At 38.6% G+C, this 21,170-nt stretch overlaps 1 long non-coding RNA gene and 1 pseudogene across 7 annotated transcripts in view; one reads left to right on the top strand and one right to left on the bottom strand.

Moving 5' to 3' along the window:
* The window catches only part of LOC149119988 (uncharacterized), a 342,369-nt gene that overhangs the window by 146,664 nt on the left and 174,535 nt on the right, over positions 1-21,170 (bottom strand). For 6 of the 7 annotated variants that reach the window (XR_016226965.1, XR_016226952.1, XR_016226968.1 and 3 more), the window contains exon 2: positions 6,888-7,023. This is a non-coding gene — a long non-coding RNA (uncharacterized LOC149119988). Of the gene's footprint in view, positions 1-3,399; positions 3,831-6,887; positions 7,024-21,170 lie in introns of those variants that run through there. The other variant, XR_016226973.1, reaches the window with a different exon arrangement.
* Positions 4,067-4,134, top strand: LOC149119990 (U6 spliceosomal RNA; annotated as a pseudogene).

Raw genomic sequence — 21,170 nt, 5'->3', positions numbered from 1 at the left:
TGAATGAAATAAATGTGAGAAAGTCATTTCACATAGGTAATGCCTCATAATCCATCATGGAATTTGAACAAGGGAGAGACCTTAACAATATAATGAATGTGGAAGAGCTTTTCTCCAAAATTCATGTAAGTATTGTGACAAAACCTTTTGCTGGAAATCACATCCTATCCAACAGAGACTCATGTAAAGGAGAAAGCTTATAAATATTATTAGAGTCAGAAGTCAATGGTACATCAGAGAATTGACACAGGTGGTTTCTTAGGCGTATACTGATTGTGCAAAAACATTTTCTTTATTTCAGGCTTGTATAGACACAGAATTCACAAAAGGTGATAGTCTTTGCATGCTGTAAATACAATAAAACCTTTAGCCAGAAATTAGACATCAACAGACTTCAGAGAATTCATAAGGAACAAAAGTCTATGCAATGAATTTGGAAAATGTATTTCTGTTATAAATCAGTCTTCAATTCCCATGAATAGACTCACAAATGAGAAAACATGCATGCATAGAAAAGTTTTGTACCATAAATTATCTCTAGATGGTAAACTAATATATCACACAAAAGAAAAATCATGAGTGTAATGGAATTGGGAAACCCTTTGCTATAAGGCAGATTTCCAGAAAGCTTAGCAAGATTACAGAAAAGTCTCTGAAAATGTAACATGTCTGAAAGATTTGTTGGCATCACAAACTGGAGGATAGCTCAAGTGCATGTGTTTTTGTGCCTGGCATCCAAATTGATATCTCTTTTTCTTTGATGAATTCCTTGTTTATTTATTTAGCAGATTTAGAGACAAAGGATTCCTGTCCATTGATTTACTACTATATGCCCACAATTGCCATGGTAAAGTATATGGCAAAAACTGAGTGCTGGGGGCTGTGAATCTGATTCATCACTGATAACATTGAAGACATTGGTTCCTGGTTCTTATGCTGCTATGCATGGAAATGTTTCTCTAATTTCATTTTCAAATAGTTCATTGTTAATATAAAGAAATGCTTCTAATTTTTAAAATTTCATTGAAATAATTTGTGATTAATGTGTCCTAGTCATGCATTATTACAGGGTGTAGTGCAATATTTGCACACATTTATGCAGTAAAAAGTGATCAAGCTAAGCAACTACAGTTTTATTAAGTTTTTAAAGAGTTATTTATTTGAAAGACAGAGTTACAGAGAGAAGTAGCAGCAGAGAGAGAGAGAGGTCTTCCTCTGCCGGTTCACTCCCCAGATGGCCACAATGGCCGGAGCTCTGCCAATCTGATTCCAGGAACCAGGAGCTTCTTCCAGATCTCCCACTTGGGTGCAGGGACCCAAGGACTTGGGCCATCTTCTACTGCTTTCCCAGGCCATAGCAGAGAGTTGGATCAGAAGAGGAGCAGCCAGGACTAGAACTGGTACCCACATGGGATGCTGGTGCTTCAGGCCAGGGTGTTAGCCCACTGTGCCACAATGCTGGCCCCCAAGCAACTACAGTTTCTAATTCTTCTCCATGATTTGAGACTACCAGCTCCTCTCCTTCAGTTCTTTACACAGAACCTAATATGGTTGAATGTAGTCATCTCATTATATTATGGAACACCAGAAGTTCTTTCTGCCTCTTTGATTTTTGATACCTATTATCCAATCCCCCTCTATCCCTAGCTGCTTCCCTTCTCAGCCTCTAGTAATCACAGTTCTGTGTTCAGATCCATTATTTTCTTTCACTTCCACATGCGACAAGGACCAGGTGACATTTGTGTTCCTGCTTCTGGCTTATTTCAATTAATTTAATAATATTTTGTTCTTTTTTTGTATCTAAAAGAGGTTGCCCTGTCCATTGTTTTTCATTGATGGACAGCTAGATTGGTTTCACATCCTGGCTGCAGTGAACTGTGTTATAGTGGCTGTGTTATGGGAAAATTGCTGTATCTTTGATATGCTCTCCTCCTTTCCTTCTAATAAAATTTCCTTATTCTATATAGCCAAGAGCAAGATAACTCTCACATGGTAGGTCAATTTTTATCTTAGTTTAATTTTTGTTATTTATTTGAAAGAGTTACAATAGAGGTAGAGACACAGAGAGGTCCTCCATTAGCTGGTTCGCTCTACAGATGACTACAAAGGCCAGAGTTATGCCATTCTGAAACCTGGAGACAGGAGCTTCCTCTGGGTCTCCCTCATGGGTGCATGGGCCCAAGGACTTGGGCCATCTTCTACTGCTATCCCAGGAGATAGCAGAGAGCTGTATTGGAAGAAGAGCAGCTGGAACTAGAACTGGCACCCAAATGGGATGCTGGCCCTTCAGGCCAGGGCTTTAACTCACTGCACAACAGCGCCAGCCCCAATTTTTATCCTTTTTAAGGAATGACCATACTGTTCTGCATAACATCTGTACTAACTTGTGTTTTCACCTACCATATATGGTGGTTTTCTTTTCCCATGTGCTCTCTAGCATTTGTTATTTTTTATCAGTTTGGCATAAAAATGATATAGTATTGTTCATGTTTTTGTGTATTTTGAAATCAGTTAATTTGTTTATTAAATCTTTATTATTTGAAAGGTGGATTTAGAGAGAGAGGGAAAGACATAGATAGCTTTCATCTGCTGGCTCACACCCCAGAGAGTTTCAACAGTTGAGCCTGGGGCATGCTGGAGTCAGGAGCTTCATCCAAGTCTCCCACATGAGTGGCAAGGACCTGAGTCCTTCGTCCATCTTCTGCTGGTTTCCCAGGTGTTTAGCAGTGAGCTAAATTGGAAGTGGAGATTCCTAAACTCAAAGTGGAACTCAGATGTTATGCTGGCCTCACAGATTGCAGCTTTCCCCACTTGGCCACAATGCCAGCCCCTCTATCAATTTAATTCCTCAAAAATAGCTCAGTAATGTTGGCATCTATCTCATTTTGTTTTTTCTCTGTTATTATTCAACTTATTGATGTCTTATTTTTGTTCACATTATTCCTCTCAATTGCTCTACCTGAGGTGAGTAGGGCTGCTGTGTTGCTTAAATGAAGTGTATGCTTTAGATTACTCATTTAATGAGTGCATGTCATTCACATAGCACTTCACTGAAGTTCTACTATGTCCCAAATCCTCTTCTAGGCACAGAATTTAGACCACTTTTCTCTTAGGCCCAGATCTTGCCTTTAACATACTACTTGGAATTTAGTAGCTCATGAAATCTGCAGACTGCATAAATGAATGAATATTTTGAGGGCTGTGCTTTTGTGGAGGAACGTCATAGGAGACCGAAGGAATAAAATAAATCAAAAGTATCCACAGTATATAGAATGTATACTATTTTACAAGTCACAGAGAAGAAGAAGAAGAAGAAGGAAAGTAGTAAGACTAGAAAGTTTGTGGCAAGACTAACAGGCGCTGGTCAAGAACTTAATAAGCACATTAGGAAAGCAGTAAGGTTTCTTTTTTTTTTTTTGAGGAAAAGTTTTTATTTCTAGTGATGAAATTGGCTACAGAACATTATGAAAGTTTAAAAATACAAAGAGAAATTGTCTATAATTAATAGATTCAAAATTTGACAATCAGTGAATATCATTATTAGTCATTACCAACAACAGTTATTGATTTGAAAGGCAGAGTGACAGGAAGAGGGAACCACTGCTTCACTCCCCAGACACTTGCAATAGCCAAAGCTTGACCAAGCCAAAACCAGGAACTGGGAATTCATTCTGGATGTCCCATTTGGGTGCAGGGACCCAAGCACTTCTGCCATCCTCCGTCTCCTCCCAGGGTGCACACTAGCAGAAACTTGCCTCAAAGCAGAGAAGCTACCACTCAAGCCAGGCATTTGTATATGGGATGTGGGTGTGTGGTGGTGATAGCAAGCCCTCATGGATAAAAAAAAAAAAAAAAAAAAAAAAAAAAGTTATTTCTATGCCAAGGAAATTACTCTGTAGTCTTTCTCTTATAAACTACGTATTGCTGAACCTAGATAATTTTTCCTTTATTTAACAATGACATGAAAATGTCAGTTGAGTTGGCTTTCCTGAAGACCTTGTTTCTTGAATATTAGTGGCTAGCTGAGATAAATTTTTTTCATCTCTTTCTCGCTTCGGCAGCACATGTGCTCGCTTCGGCAGCACATATACTAAAATTGGAATGATACAGAGAAGATTAGCATGCCCCTGCGCAGTAAGGTTTCTTTACCTCCCTGTAGGCTCTGCTCTCCAGAGGTGAACAGGGTCCTCTAAACCCACTTGCTGCACACACAAACACCTGAGTGTTGTATTCTCCCACAGGTGTTGGAGACTGATATGGTGTTCTGATTTATATTTACATAATGGCTAGTGACATCGGGCATATTCACATGTTTTGACCATGTACATTTCTTCTGAGAAATGTCTATTCAGATCCTTGCCTGTTTCTTCACTGTATTTTTTGGAGTTTTTCCAATTCATGTAAATGTTCTGGAAATCTGTAAACATTCAGAGTTTTAATTTTTCCTGCCATCTGTTCATTGTATCTACACTCTGATGTTTACTTTGTTGTGAAGAAGTATCTTAGTTGGATATACTCAAATGTCTCTGTTTTTATTTTTGTGACTATTGCTATTGGAATCTTACCCAAAAGCTATTGTGTGTTGACAATATTTAGAGTTTCCCTATGTTTACTTGGGTTTGGGTCTTATGATTACATTTTAATTCACTGTGAGTTCACTTTCACATAGTGTAAGAGATGTTGGAGTCTCTTTTCAGGCTTCTACATATGGATAATCAAGTTCCTCTGCACCACTTGTGAAAGAGATTCTTCTTTCTCCAGTTCATTTTAGTTCCTTTGTTAAATATGAGTTGCTGGTAGAAATTTGGGTTTATTTCTATGCTACCAAGTCTTTTCCATTGAACTATGTGTCTGTTATTATATCAGTGCTAACACTTCTTCTTTTTTTTTTTTTTTTTGCAGTATATTTATTTGAAAGGCAGAGTTACAGAGAGGTAGAGGCAGAGAGAGAGAGAGGTCTTCCATCCACTGGTTTACTCCCCAAATGGTCACAATGGCCGGAGCTCTGTTGATCTGAATCCAAGTGTCAGGAGCTTCTTCCAGGTCTCTATGCAGGTGCAGGGGCCCAAAGACTTTGGCCATTTTCTACTTTTTTCTCAGGCTATACCAGAGAGGGGTATAAGAAGTGGAGCAGCTGGGAAACATACTGGCACCCATATGAGATGCCGGCACTGCAGACGGTGACTTTACCTGCTTTGTCATAGTGCTGACCCCTGTAATATGTCTTAAAATATGGTGTGATGTCTCCAGCTTTTTTTTGCTTTATAATATTGCTTTAGATGTTAAGCATCTCTCATGTTTCTATGTGAATTTTAGCATCATTTTTTCTAGCTCTGAGAACATCGTTGGTATGTTGATTGGGATTACATTGAATTTGCAAATTGCTTTTGGTAGTATGGATATTTTGGTATTATTCTTCCCATTCACAAACATAAGTTTTCTGTGAGACTGTCAAAAAGCCTTGACAAAAATTGGACTTTATTACACAAAAATTCATCACTTTTTGGGATCATTTAAATCCATAATTTTGCACTAATATTTGATAAATAATTAAAGACTTTGAGCATTTTAGTAGGAGAAATTAAAATATTTATCAATTTATTCAAATATTGTTTAGATGTGATATTCAAATATTGTTTAGAGCCATTGTCTATATTCCCTCTAAATTACGATCTTTTTGCTTTTTGCCTGTTAAACTTGTCCCTTGATTCAAGAACCCTTTTTAATGTAATGTAAACTGAAAATGTCATTTCATAAGCTAAAAAAAATGACAAAGAAGGAAAAAGAAGGGAGGGAGGTTGAGTATATAATTACGTTCTCCGAATTTTTTCTATAAAACATATTGAATCATTTAAAAGCTAATTAAAATTAAACTCAAAATTGGACCATTATGACCAATATTTAAAACAAGTGATTAAAAACTGTAGATGTCTTCAATTTTGATTATCATTCTTCTTTAGAATATCTGAAAGAAATCCGGCTTCTCACTTTAAAATATACCAGTGTGTTAGAATTCAGTATTAAATGACTTTGTTTAAAAGTTTTATTTAATCTATTGCTTTAAGTAGTAATACTATGGCCATTGTAAAACAAAATCCTTATCATTTTTCATAAAACAGAAAGGGCCTTTAAAACATCATCACTAAAAATATTAAGAGACCTAAAATATAACATTCTTAAAACCCAAGTGATACCATTCAAAATTTTCAAATATGCAGGGATAGTTCATGTCAAGTAACTAAATAATTGTTAAGTGTATATATGGAATAGCTTCTATAAATTCTTTTGGCAAGGGCTGGCACTGTGGCATAGTGGGTGAGGCTGCCACCTGCAGTGCTGGTATTCCATAGGGGCATCAGTTCAAGACCTGGCTGCTCCACTTCCTATCCAGCTCTCTGCTATGGCCTGGGAAACACTATAAAATGGTGCAAGTCCTTGGGCCCCTGCACCTGCATAGGAGACCAGGAAGAGGCTCCTGGCTCCTGCCTTCCAGTCAGCACAGCTCCAGCCATGGAGGCCAACTGTGGAGTGAACCAGTGAATGGAAGACCACTCTCTCTGCCTGTCCTTCTCTCTCTGTGTAATTCTGACTTTCAAATAATATAAATAAATCTTTAAAAATTCTTTTGGCAAATAGATGAAGCTACTTGTTATACATTTCAAATAAATAGCAAACATACTAGAAAAATATTTTGAATAAAATTTAAGCAACTCATAGCTATACACAGAAATTTCTCACCATAACAACATAGCAACCACTAAATTTCCAAATTCAATTTTCCACAACTTAGAATCTTTAACTCCAGAAGGAGTACAAAATTGACAGAACAGTGGCCTATGTATCAGGATACCTAATGCTAATACAGAATTATCCCTGCCACAACTTACCTATGTGACCTTGAACAATTCACTTTACTTCTCTGGGCTTGGCATTTAGCATCCTCATGTGATAAAGGAGGCTTGGATAAGATCAGTTGTACTCTATCTTGAGACTTCAATGATCTCTCAGTTTCCAAACAGGCACCTTAAGGGAAAGTAAACCTTTAGATCAAAGCTTACATTTTTAAATCTAAATATATTTTAAACTGTTTCTACAACTAGTACAAAACAACACATTCAAATGTGTACCATGCCACTTTTCAATATTTGGGAATAATTAATGCATCATTTTAGAGCATTGTCTTGAGGCCAGTGCTGTGGTGTAGCTAGTAAAGCCACTGCATGCAGTGGGGGCATCCCATATGGAGGCCGGTTCAAGTCCAGGCTGCTCCACTTTCCATTCAGCTGTCTGCTATAGCCTGGGAGAGCAGTAGGAAGTTGGCCCAAGTCCTTGGGCCCCTGAATCTGCATGGGAGACCCTGAAGAGGTCCTGGCTCCTGGTTTCAGATTGGCATATCTCTGACCTTTTAGGCCATCTGGGGAGTGAACCAGCAGATGGAGGACCTCTCTCTCTCTCTCTCTTCCTCTTGTTCACTATCTGTGTAACTCTGACTTCCAAATAAATAAATAAATAAATCTTTTAAAAAATCAAAAGAATATTGTCTGGCACACAGTGAACCACTAAGTACAAGATATTATTAGGAATATTAGATTGAAATATTGAAATAAACTAGGCAATAAGCCTTAAGATGCAAATTAATACCAAGAAATATAATCTCAAATTTCTGTGTTCAACAAGGTAGTCTCTTTTCACGACTAACTTTATACTAAATAAGATATTTTGATATTTTGTTAAGAGTAAATTTATCGGGGGCCAGCGCCGTGGCTCACTTGGTTAATTCTCCACCTGTGGTGCTGGTATCCCTTATGGGCAAAGTGTTCTAGTCCTGGTTGCTCCTCTTTCAGTCCAGCTTTCTGCTATGGCCCGGGAAGGCAGTAGAGGATGGCCCAAGTGCTTGGGCCCTGCACCCGGATGGGAGACCAGGAGAAAGCACCTGACTCCTGGCTTTGGATGGGCACAGCTCCAACTGTGGCAGCCATCTGGGGACTGAACCAATGGAAGGAAGACCTTTCTGATTTCTCACTGTATATAACTCTACCTGTCAAATAAAAAAAATTATTAGTTTTTCATAAAAACTGCAGTATTGAAAAAGTTCTAAAATCCCTCTAATTCTAAATGTCTGTGACTGCTAACTCATTAGCACATATTGCATTCTTTACATCTGGGTAATCATGACAATTCACTTTTAAATGATTAACAGATCTGCTGTTATATATAAATACATGCTTTTCCGAAAATCATACAATAAGCAGGCTACATACTTTACTTCAAGTAGAACTGCCATATCCAGTCCTACAATTGTAAATAAGACAGTTTCAATTGTTCAGCATTATCAATTATAAATTCCAATCGTGTAGCAATACTCATAAGAATTTAGGGGGCCGATGCTGTGGAGTAGCAAGTAGAGCTGTGGCTTGCAGTGCTGACATTCCAACTGGGTGCCAGTTCAAGTCCTGGCTACTCAAATTACTATCCATCTTTTTAGGCAAGTAAGACTTACTATCCAGCAGTAGAGGATGGCCCAGGCCCTTGGGCTCCTGCACCTGCATAGGAGACCCAAAAGAAGCTGCTGGCTCCTGGCTTTGGATTGGCAGAGCTCCAGCCATTGTGGCCAAATGGGGAGTGAACCAGCGGTTGGAAGACTGCTCTCTCTCTCTCTCTCTCCTTCTCTGTGTAACTCTGATTTTCAAGTAAAATAAATGAATCTTTTTTTAAAAAGGATGAAATAAAAAGGAAGATGAAGATTACAAAATTGTTTAATTTTTTTAATAAATATAAATTTCCAAAGTACAGCTTTTGGATTACAGTGGCTTCCCCTCCCCCAAAACATCCCTCCCACCCATAATCCTCCTATTTCCTGCTTCCTCTCCCATCCCAGAAGATTACAAAATTGTATGAAGGACATTTGTACAGTAAACAAATATACTGATTTCCAATGCAATATTTGAATACTTGAAGCAGGAAGGCTAAGTACTTCTTTGCCAAAATAACATGTTTTCTCCAGTGTAAAACCCATTTGCCATCCCAATACACAAAGGGATTTGGGGCAAGAAGGAAAAAAGAAGTCCACACATGCAGAAATTTTAAGCAAAACAAAATAGAGAATGTATTTAGTTTCATGTAAATCACATGAGAATTAATAGTATTCTACCAATTTGCAACAAATATTTTTAACTTTAATGAATGAATGAACTTTCAGTTACATAGCAGGAAACTTCTACCCTCTCCCATAAAACTGAAAGAGAAACTTTTTAAAAGTAAAAACTGATGAAAGAATTCTGCAATACATGTTAATGTTAAGTAGCCCAGCAGAGTTTATTTAGAAATACAAACACACACACAGAAAATAAATACATTAAAATCTTACTGAATAGTCCAGTAATAGTTCAGGATCCAATATGTGTGCAAAAGATTCTGGATTTCCCAGTCACTTTGTATAGGAAATGATGTGCTTTGCTATGTAGCATGTAACTTTAGATTCCTGAACACCTCCACTTTGCTTCTTACCCTGAGTCCCAGCAAATACAGGAACACAGCTGTTGAGTCATTCATTTTCTGGATTTGGGAATATCAAAGAATTAATGAGTATAGAAAGTTGTACAGCAAAGACCAAGAATATCCAAGGGAGGTCAGGAAAATCAATTGAACAAGTCAAAATACTATGAATGTATACTGAATGCTCTGTTTTTAATATGTCTTACTTACCTAAAAAGACATGAGGGCTATTGCTCTCTCTCTTAATACAACTAAGGAGAAGATATCACCAATGCTCAAGAAAAATGAATACACAGCAGAGCTAATACAAAATCCCCAAATTCCAAAATAGAAAAACTGGATATGCACTCCTTACACACACCCTGAAGTGGCAATGAAGTAGAACAAATCTAAAATTAGAAAAAAATCTTTTTTTAAAGATTTATTTATTTATTTTAAAGTCAGAGTTGCACAGAGAGAGGCAGAGAAGAGAGAGGGGTCTTCCATCCACTGGTTCTCTCCCCAGTTGGCTGCAATGGCCAGAGTTGTGCCAATCCAAAGCCAGGAGCAAGGAGCTTCTTCCAGGTCTCCCACATGGGTGCAGGGGCCCAGGACTTGGGCCATCTTCTACTGCTTTCCCAGGCTATAGCAGAGATCTGGATCCATATGAGCTGCCAGCACTGCAAGTGGTGGCTCTACCCACTATGCCACACCACTGGCCCCGAAAATTCTTGTCAAATTAAGAACATTTAACCTTTGTTTTAGAGTGCATTATTAAAATATCTAAACTGGGGGAATACATAATTTCTTTCTTTAGAAATCAGAAGAGAAAAAGAACACTTCAAGCCTACTGTGACACCACACAGAAGGAATGGAGAATCATGATCTCAATTAGCCTAGGGACAGAATAAAAGGGAGGGAAATAGGAACAACAGAATTAAGATGAATAAGCTTTGACAGCTGAGGGAATCTGAATGTAAAGAAAAGGCATGCAGTTAACTGAAACAATAGAGATAAGTCTGAGAGGAAAAAACATTGTTAAGTCATATTAATGGGGCCAGAGCTGTGACTTAGTAAAGTAAAAAAAAAAATCTAAAATTTGTTTTTAAATTATATAATTAAAAAAGATTAAAAAAAGATGTTCAATCTTAAGTCTCTACAGCATAAGATATACATCAATTTTCCCAGGTTCTATTTGCATTTATTAACAAAGTTTCATGGGTATAATCACTAAAGTGGCTCCAATAAGTCTTTTTATAAAAATTATTTTTTATTTTGACAGGCAGAGTGGACAGTGAGAGAGACAGAGAGAAAGGTCTTCCTTTTTCTGTTGGTTTACCCCCTAGTGACCGCTGCCGCCAGTGTGCTGCGGCTGGCACATGGCGCTGATCCAAAGCCAGGAGCCAAGTGCTTCCTCCTGGTCTCCCATGCAGGTACGGGGCCCAAGCACTTTGGCCATCCTCCATTGCACTCCTGGGCCATAGCAGAGAGCTGGACTGGAAGTGGAGCAACTGGGACAGAATCTGGCTCTCCCAGCAGGACTAGAACTTGGTGTGCCTGCACCGCAGGTGGAGGATTAGCTTATTGAGCCATGGAGCCTGCCTCCAATAAGTCTTAACCTGGGATGCAACTAAATTTAACAAGGATACTCAATAGGAATTTTAGAAGAATTCCAAAATATGTATCAGAATAAAAATAAATACTTTACTTGGTACATCTCATTTTAACTATACTATTGTCTAAATTTCCAAATGCCAGATGTACTAAAAAAATCCCCAAAGCAGCAGAGTTGGTCCGACATGATGAGGAATAAAATAAAGAAAATGAGAATTCGCAGATCCCAGATTAAAATAACCAAGAAGGCCCAATAAAAGAAAACTCAATGTCTTCATACACTAACATTTATTACCTCAGATTTATTTAACAAAAAGGTGATTATTCCAGCTACATCCCATTAGGTAGCCCAATTTTACCTGCTAAATCCATTTAAAAAAAGCACCTCATGATATATTACTAAAATCATATTGCTATATGCCATCCACCATGTCCACTGTACCTTATACCTAATGTTAACAGATCTGATGAAAATCAGTAGATAAATGATGTGTCTTAACCACGTGTGGGAAATGTCTTTTGTTCAACGTTTTTCCAAAAACCCCTCAGTCTCAGTTTGCCTTCACCTTGAAAAGACACTTCTGAGGTTTACTAATCAGTCCAGCTTCTTCGGGCCTCCCTCCAATGAAAGGGGCTAAAATCCATCAAAATAAACTCTAGGCACTGTCCTTGTGCTCCCAGTGACTTTTTCACTCTAGGGGCTCACAAACCTTCTAAATTCTTTAGATCACCTGTGATGTCCATTAGTTCTCAAAGACTATGATGCAAGTAATTTCCCCTCTTGGAACCTTGTTATTAACTGTGCTGTATGAGAAATGAAGTCTCCTACACACCTTGTGCTTATGATTCTCCAAACCATGTTGCCTGCTAGGACTTTGGCCATGAATATAGGACAGCAATACCTGAACATGATTACTGAGATCTCCTTAATAAAGGATAGACTGGGGCCAGCACTGTGGTGCAGTGGTGTAATCCTTTACCTGCAATGCTGGCACCCCATATGAGCACCAGTTCTAGTCCCCATTTCTCCTTTTCCCAGCCAGCTCTCTGCAATAGCCTGGGAAAGCAGTAGAAGCTGTTCCAAGTGCTTTGGTCCCTGCCAAAATATGGGAGACCTGGAAGCTCCTAGCTCAGATTGGCCCAGCTGCAGACATTGCAGTCATTAGGGGAGTAAATGAGCATATGGAAGACCTTTCTGTGTCTCTTCTTCTCACTCTCTGTAAGTAAACCTGTCAACTACATAAATAAATTCCTTATATATATATTTACATTTATTTATATATTTATGTATATAAATATATTCATATATAAAATATATTATAATTTATCATACAATATATTATATAATATATAATTATAAACAGATAATATTATATAATTTATTATATGTATTTTATATATATATATATATATATATATATATTATTGAGATGACTTCAATAGCCAGAGTGTGGCCAGGTTGAAACCAGGAGCTTTTCCTCTGATGTGTGTCCCAGGAACCCAGGTACTTGGAGCATCTTTCACTGCTTTTTCAATCCATTGGTAAGGAGCTGGATCAGAAATAATTATTTATATATAAATAACAAATTCATATATAATAATTATATACAATTATATATTTATAATAATTATATGCAATTCTATATTATGTATAGAAATATATAGTATAATATATAATATATATTATAATATATAAATATATATATGATGGACCAAAATATGGTATTCTCCATTTGGCAGAAGGGACAGGCTCCAATATCTACTGTCTATGACAGTATGTCAGCATAATGCAGGAGGTAACCCCTCTACCAAATAAGAAAAGCTATTTCAGTTCAGCTGGACATCATTCTGCTGACTGTTGACCTTATTACTGTTAGTCTGGATGCTTTCATTGGTTGCAATCCAGAGACCCAATTTTCCCATAGATATAAACATCAGCAAACATGAAAATTTGGTAAGAAAAGCTTAAACTGAGAGTTATGATTAATAACTATTTTTTTAATTTTTATTTAATGCATATAAATTTCCAAAGTACGACTTATGGATTACAATGGCTTCCCCCCCATACCGTCCCTCCCACCCACAACCCTCCCCTTTCCCACTCCCTCTCCCCTTCCATTCACATCAAGATTCATTTTTGATTATCTTAATATACAGAAGATCAGCTTAGTATACATCAAGTATGGATTTCAACAGTTTGCTCCCACACAGAAACATAAAGTGAAAAATAATAGATGATTTTTTTTTTAAAATGATGATGAAATCAGAGCAGACCTATTGTCATGTTTAATCCCAGTGAGAGTCAAGTTGGGAATTGATAATTTCTTTTTTTTTTTTTTTAACAGAGGATCAGTTTAGTATGCATTCAGTAAGGATTTCAACAGTTTGCACCCCCATAGAAACACAAAGTGAAATATATTGTTTGAGTACTCGTTATAGCATTAAATCTCAATGTACAGCACATTAAGGATAGAGATCCTACATGAGGAGTAAGTGCACAGTGACTCCTGTTGTTGACTTTACCAATTGACACTCCTGTCTATGGCATCAGTAATCTCCCTATGCTCCAGTCATGAGTTTCCAAGGCTATGGAAGCCCTCTGAGTTCTCCGACTCTTATCTTGTTTAGACAAGGTCGTAGATAACCCTACGGTTCGACCCAGCCATCCCACTCCTTGGAATTTACCCAAAGGAATTTAAATTGGCAAACAAAAAAGAGGTCTGCACCCTAATGTTTATTGCAGCTCAATTCACAATAGCTAAGACCTGGAACCAACCTAAATGCCCATCAACGATAGACTGGATAAAGAAATTATGGGATATGTACTCTTTAGAATACTATACCGCAGTAAGAAACAACGAAATCCAGTCATTTGCAACAAAATGGAGGAATCTGGAACACATCATGCTGAGTGAAATAAGCCAGTCCCAAAGGGACAAATACCATATGTTCTCCCTGATCAGTGACGACTGACTGAACACCAAGAGGGAAACCTGTTGGAGTGAGGTGGACACTATGGGAAACGGTGGCTTGATCAGCATAGCCCTGACTGTTAATGAACAACTTAATACATTATCCCTCTTAGTAGTTTTTTTTATCTGTTCTACTTAATATGACTGGTTTAGATCTGTAATTGATGCACAGTTATTCTTAAGTGTTGAAAATTAACTGAAATGTGATCCCTGTTGAACATGGTGGTGGGAATGGGAGAGGGAAGAGATGTATAATTTGGGACATGCTCAGGCTGACTTGCCCCAAGTGGTGGAGTTGGAAGCATACCAGGGGATTCCAATTCAATCCCATTGAGGTGGCATGTACCAATGCCATCTCACTGTTCCAGGTGATCAGTTTCAGTTCACAGTTGGTCATGGTGAAGGGACTGGGAGTCAAAGGGAGCACATAGACAAGTCTAGTACCTGCTAACGCTAACCAATGGAGTAAAGGGGAGAGTGATCCAACATGGGAAGTGAGATACTCAGCAGACTCATAGAATGGCAGATGTCCTAAATAGCACTCTGGCCTCAGAATCAGCCCTAAAGGCATTCGGAGCTGGCTGAAAAGCTCATGAGAGTATTTCAGGCATGGAAAGCCAAGACACTCTGGCAAAAGATCTCTGCGAGTGAGATCCCAGTGGAAAGAACAGGTCATCAAAGAAGGAGGTACCTTTCTCTGAAGGGAGGAGAGAACCTCCACTTTGACTATGACCTTGTCTAAACAAGATTAATAACTATTTTAACAAAATTTCTCAGAACCCATCTAATCCAAACCTTGGACAATTGGAAGACATTGTACTTGGCCCACCCATAATCAAAATGGATTCTAAATCCTTCAACTGCAAGGAGAGTATCATAGACATTAATGCTCCAAACGGATCCAGTTCTCTGCTAATGTGTCTGGAAAAGCAGCACAGGGTTACTCAAATATTGGGGCTCCAGCACCCTTGTGAGAGACCTGGAAGAAGCCCCTGGCTCCTGATATCAGTCTGGCCTAGCCGCAGTCATTGCAGCCATTTGAGGAGTGAACAAACCAGGAGGAAGATCAATCTCTCCCATTCTCTCCATCTAGTGCTGCCTTTCAAATTCATAAAAGGATCTTTAAGAAAATAGATCACTTCAATAAATTTGCCATTGCTCAGTCATGATGACTTTTACTACCTTCAGTTCTTTTTCAAAAGATTTATTTATTGGAAAGGCAGATAGAGGAGCTGGTGGTTGTGGTGCAGTGGACAAAGCTGCTATCTGTTACATTGGCATCCTGTATGTGCACCAGTTCAAGTACCAGCTATTCCATTTCTGATCCAGCTCCTTACCAATGGACTGAAAAAGCAGGGAAAGATGGCCCAAGTGCCTGGGATGCTGCCACGCACATTGCAGGAAAAGCTCCTTGCTGCCATGCACATCGGAGGGAAAGCTCCTGGCTTCAACCTGGCCACACTCTGGCTATTAAAGTCATCTCAAAAATGAATTAGGTGGTGGAAGATTTCTGTCTCTCCCTCTCTCTGTAACTCTTTCAAGTAAGTAATTAAATATTTTAATATGATAAAAAAGGCAGAGACACACAGAGACAAAGAGAGAAGGAAAGAGAAGCAGAGAGATCTCCCATCTGCTGGTTCACTTTCTATATGGCTACCACTGTGCAAGACCAGGTTCTCAAGTCCCCATTGAGGTTACAGTTCTCCAATTTGACGACAGGAATGAAAGAATTTGAGCTATTATACATTGCTTCCCAGGGATATTAACATGAAGCTGATTAGGAAGTGTAGTACCCAAAACTCAGATTAGCACTGCAATATAGGATGTGGGCATCTGTTGTGACTGCTAACAAATTGGAAATCCTAGAGTAAAAATCAACAGATTCCTGGACATACACAATATACCAAAATTGAGTCATGAAGACACATAGAAAAGCTAAACAAATCAAAAACCAAGACAGAGATTGGATGAGTAATAAAGACCCTCCCAACAAGCAAAAGTCCAGGATCAGACAGCCTCACTATTGAATTCTACAGGACTTTTAAAGAACTAATGCTTCTCAAACTATTCAACACAATTGAAAGAGAGACAATCCTCTCAAACTCCTTCTATTAATCCTGCATCACCTTAATTCTTCAACTAGAAAAAGATACAGTGGAGAGAGAGTACTATAGAAAAATATCCCTGATGGGGGCCAGTGCCATAGCACACTGGGTTGATCCTCCACCCATGGAGACGGCATCCCATATGGGTGCCAGTTCTGGTCCCGGTTGCTGCTATTCCAGTCCAGCTTTCTGCACTGGACTGGGAGGGCAGTGGAGGATGGCCCAAGTGCCTGGGTCCCTGCACCCGCATGGGTGACCAGGGAGATGCTCCTGACTCTGGCTTCCGATTGGACCAGCACTACCTGTTGGGCCATATGGAGCATAAACAAGCAGATAAAATACTTCTGTCTCTCTGCCTCTGCCTCTCCATCTCTGTAACTCAATCTTTCAACTAAATAATTCTTTTGAAAAGGTCAACAAACAATAAAGGCTGGTGGAGAGGGAGAGAAAAAGGTACCCTAATCCACTGTTGGTGGGAATGAAGCTAGTGCAACCATTATGGAAGGCAGTATCAAAGTTCCTCAGAAATCTGAAAACAAACATACCATGTGATCCTGCCATCTGACTACAGGGAATTTATCCGCATGAAATGAAATAGAATATGCACAGGCATGAGTTATCTGTACCCTCATGTTTATTACAGCTCAATTCACAATAGCTAACATGGAATCAACCCAGATGTCCATCAACTGGTGACTGGAACAAAAATATGAGCTATATATACAGTGTAAAATACTATTCAACCATAATTGAGAATGAAATCCCATCTTCTGTAACTAAATGGATGAACTGGAAACAAGTATGCTTCATGAAAGAAGCCAGTCCCCAAAAGACAAATACCATATGTTTTCTCTGACTGGTGGTAATTAATATATAGACAACAAAAAGCAGCATATGAGTTAAATTGACATTTTGAGATTTGAATATTGTTCATAGCACTTTTCTGTACTCTTTGATAGAGTACACAACATATACTCATTGATATTTCTGCTACTACTTGCTGAATTCTTTATTTTGTAGAGGGTTAAAGCTTGTGATTCTAAAATAAAATCAAAGCATGCAGCTGTCAAAATTAAAAGAAAATAAAACAAGAAGGAGGGAGTTGGAAATATGAGAACAAGGGAAGATAGGATAGGATGTTATCAGTTTGCTCTTCAATCTGTATATATAAATTACATGAAATTTGTTCACTTAATATGCATTTAAAAATATAAACTTAACACTGGAAGAAAAAGACCTGAGATCAGTGTTTTCTGGATTACCACTAATAAAATTTAGTCTTCATTTATGTCTGACCATATTTAATTTCTTATTTATTTATTTTATAAGAAAATTAACATCACCATTCCTAACAAGTCCATCCTGCTTCATGCATATCTATCAGTTCCCACTATGCTAATAATTTCTCATGAACTTAAATCCATATCATCTTAAAAAGATGCAATGTGGGGCTGGCGCTGTGGCATAGCAGATAAAGTTGTTGCCTGCAGTGTTGGCAAGCCATATGGGTGCCAGTTCAAGTTGCGGCTGCTCCACTTCTGAACCAGCTCTCTGCTATGTCCTGGGAAAGCATTAGAAGGTGGCCCAAGTCCTTGGGGCCTTGCACACATGTGAAAGACCCTGAAGAAGCTCCTGGCTTCAGATTGACACAGACCAGTCATTGCGGCCAACTGGGAGTAAACCAGCCGATGGAAGACCTCTCTGTCTCTGTCTGTCTGTCTCTCTCTCTCTACCTCTTCTCTATTTGTGCAACTCTTTCAAATAAATAAATTAATATTTAAGAAAAAAGCCTGATTCATGTTATTATTTATGTGTTTTAGAGGCTTTGCAGATGTTGATTACATGTGCCATGAAAACCCATTAAAATGCAAATCCTATAAGAGGCAACTCCATGTGCACTAAACTGGTAAAATCCAGTGCATGTGTTGAGAAAAACACACTAGCAATACATTTCAAAAAGCTGTGAAATATTATAAGTGGCTGTCAAAAGCTAAAAATCTGACAATGACTCATTATGTCATTTATTTATATATAATGCTGAGAAAATCAGAAGTATTTGTTAAAACTTCTGCTAAAATGCACTAGATTTATAATTTTTAAATGCATCTTTCCTAGATGTAATGCAGTCCTGTACTACTTTAGAGTATCAGAAATTTAAAATGTTGGACCGGTGCTGTGGTGGAGCAGGTTAACACCCTGGTCTGAAGCGCCAGCATCCCATATGGGGGCCGGTTCAATACTCAGCTGCTCCACTTCTGATCCTGCTCTCTGCTATGGCCTGGCAAAGTAGTAGAAGATGGCCCAAGTCTTTGGGCCCCTGTACCCATCTGGGAGACCGGGAACTAGCTCCTGGCTCCTGGCTTCAGATCAGCACAGCTCTGGAAGTTGCAATCAATTAGGGAGTGAACACCAGATGGAAGACCTCTCTCTTTCTCTCTGTCTCTCCTCTCTGTCTGTAACTCGACTTGTACATAAATAAATAAATCTTTAAAACAATTAAGAAATTTAACATGTGAAAGGTTTTTAAAAAATGTATTTCTTTATTGTGAGGCAGAGTTACAGATATAGAGAGGAAGAGAAAGAGAGGTCTTCTATCGACTGGTTCACCCCTAAATGGCCAGAATGGCTGGAGCTGGGCCGATCTGAAGCCAGGTGCCAGAAGCCAGGAGTCAGCAGCTTCCTCCAGGTCTCTCACATGGGTGCAGGGGCCCAAGAACTCAGGGCATATTGCACTGCTTTCCTAGGCCATTAGTAAAGAGCTGGATTGGAAGTGCAGGAGCAGGGACTCAAACTGGTGCCCATGTGGGATGCTGGTGCTGCAGGTGGATGCTTAATCTACTATGCCACAGAGTGGGCCCAGTGAATGGTTTTAGGAAGACATCTTTCATGTAGACTAGGCTGCAATATTGCAAGGTAAGGTTTAGCTTTTATTCCCACACATCAGTATTCATCTTTTAGCAACTATAAATACTGAATATCATACATATAGACATAAATATAGGTAACTGAAGATTTTGTTGTCATTCTTTCTAATTCTCTTTTTAATGTCTGCTAATAGGCCATCTTATGGATTATTATATTGATGTTACCCGTACACAACCATCAGGCATTTCCACTGTTGAATGTGTTTATGAGTACAGGTAGATTTGTGTGTACATGAATGCACATTTGATGGAGATAGCACTGACAGTAATACTGTGAGAAATCCTAACGCTGATTCCAAACTTTCTGTCCTCCGCAGAGATGGCTGTCATTGAAGTAGACCACAGGGCCCCTTTTGCTGTTATGGACTGAAATGTGCCTCCCTAAAACTCTAACACGGAAGTGCTAACCAGCAACATGACTCTACCTGAAGAAAGTGCTTTTAAGCAGATCAAATGGTAGATGTGTCTGTCACATCGGAGAAAGGCTTCTGGAAAAATCGAGCCTATTTAAGCACCTTGATCTGATATTTTCAAGCTCTACAACTCTGAGAAGTAAAATTCCATGATTTAAATCATATTCTCTGTGGTATTTTCTTAGCAAATTAATATATCCTCATTTCTGCCAGCATTTTCTATTGTCATCCAGAAGGTCCTAGTGATTAGCAGAGAAATATAGAAACTAAAAACTGTGATTTTAGATTACCAAGTATCTACTAACACAAAAAGATCCCAGAAGCCACCTACTACCATCGTCCAGGACCCAGAAAAAAAACAGGAAGGAGTCAAGTTGCAGGGCAGTAGAAAAAAGTGAATAATGAAAGATCACAGCAGAAGTAAATAAGGAAGTGTTTGGTGCTGTGGTGTAGTGGATTAAAGCCTTGACCTGCTGTGCATGCATCCCATATGTTGCTGCTAGGAGACCAGGTGCTCCACTTCCAATCCAGCTCCCTACTAATGCACCTGGGAAATTGGTGGAAGATGGACCGTGTTCTACGGTGCTGGCACCCACATGAGAGACTTGGAAGAAGCATCTGGCCTTTCCAATAAATAAATAAATCTTAAAAATATAGAAACAGTGTTAGCACTGTTGGAAAACAGACTCATAGTTCAGTGTAAAAGTATAGGCAGCTGAAATAAACCGACTTTTCTACAGGCAACTCCTATTTAACAAAGGAAAGAAAACAAACAGGAGAAAGAAGAACCCCTTTAGCATATGGTTTAAAGGAAAGTGATTATCCATATGTAGAAGCCTGAAAATATACCCAAAACCTCATACACTATGTAAAAGCAACTCAAGGTGAATTAAAAGTCTAAATATAAAACCAGAAACTAAGTAAACATATGAGAAACTATAAAACATAAGCATAGATAACAGTTTTGGGTAAGATTCCAAAAGCACAAGTAACAAAAATAAAATATAGAAATTTGAGCATATCATATTAAGATACATCTTCACAACAAAGTAATCAACAGAGTGAACATACAATGGACAGAATGGCAGGAAACATTGAAAACTCTGATTATGACAAAAGATTGATAGCCAGAACATACATATATAGAACTGGGAAAATCTCCAAATAAGAAGCAAAATGTACAGCTAAGAAATGGGCAAGGATCAAAACAGATGTTTCTCAGAAGAAGAAATCTCAATGGTCAAGACATAGATGAACATGCCCAATATCACTAGCCATTAGGGAAATGTAAATCAAAACCAATAGCAGACTCCATCTGTGGGAGAAGACAATGCTTGGGTTTTCATTTGTGCAACAAGTGGGTTTAGAGGACCCTGTTCACCATAAGAGGGCAGAGTCTACATGGAAGTAAGGAAACCTTAATGTTTTCCTAATGGGCTTGTTAAATTCTTGACCAGTGCCTATTACCTTTGCCGCAAACTTTCCAGTCTCACTACTTTCCTGCTTCTTCCTCTTCGCTGTGGCTTGCAAAAACAGTGTACCTTCTATATACGGAGGATACTTTTGTTTTGTTTTATTCCTCCTATCTCATGATGTTCCTCTAAGAAATCACAACCCTCCAAGTATTCATTAATTTATGCAGTCTGCAGTTTTCATGGGCTACTACAT

This window comes from Oryctolagus cuniculus, chromosome 21 (genome assembly GCF_051225735.1).
Source record: "Oryctolagus cuniculus isolate XC-2025 breed Fujian yellow rabbit chromosome 21, ASM5122573v1, whole genome shotgun sequence".
Lineage (NCBI taxonomy): Eukaryota > Metazoa > Chordata > Mammalia > Lagomorpha > Leporidae > Oryctolagus > Oryctolagus cuniculus.
Note: the sequence above shows the minus strand (reverse complement) of the source record. Positions and strands in the feature narration are given on the sequence as shown.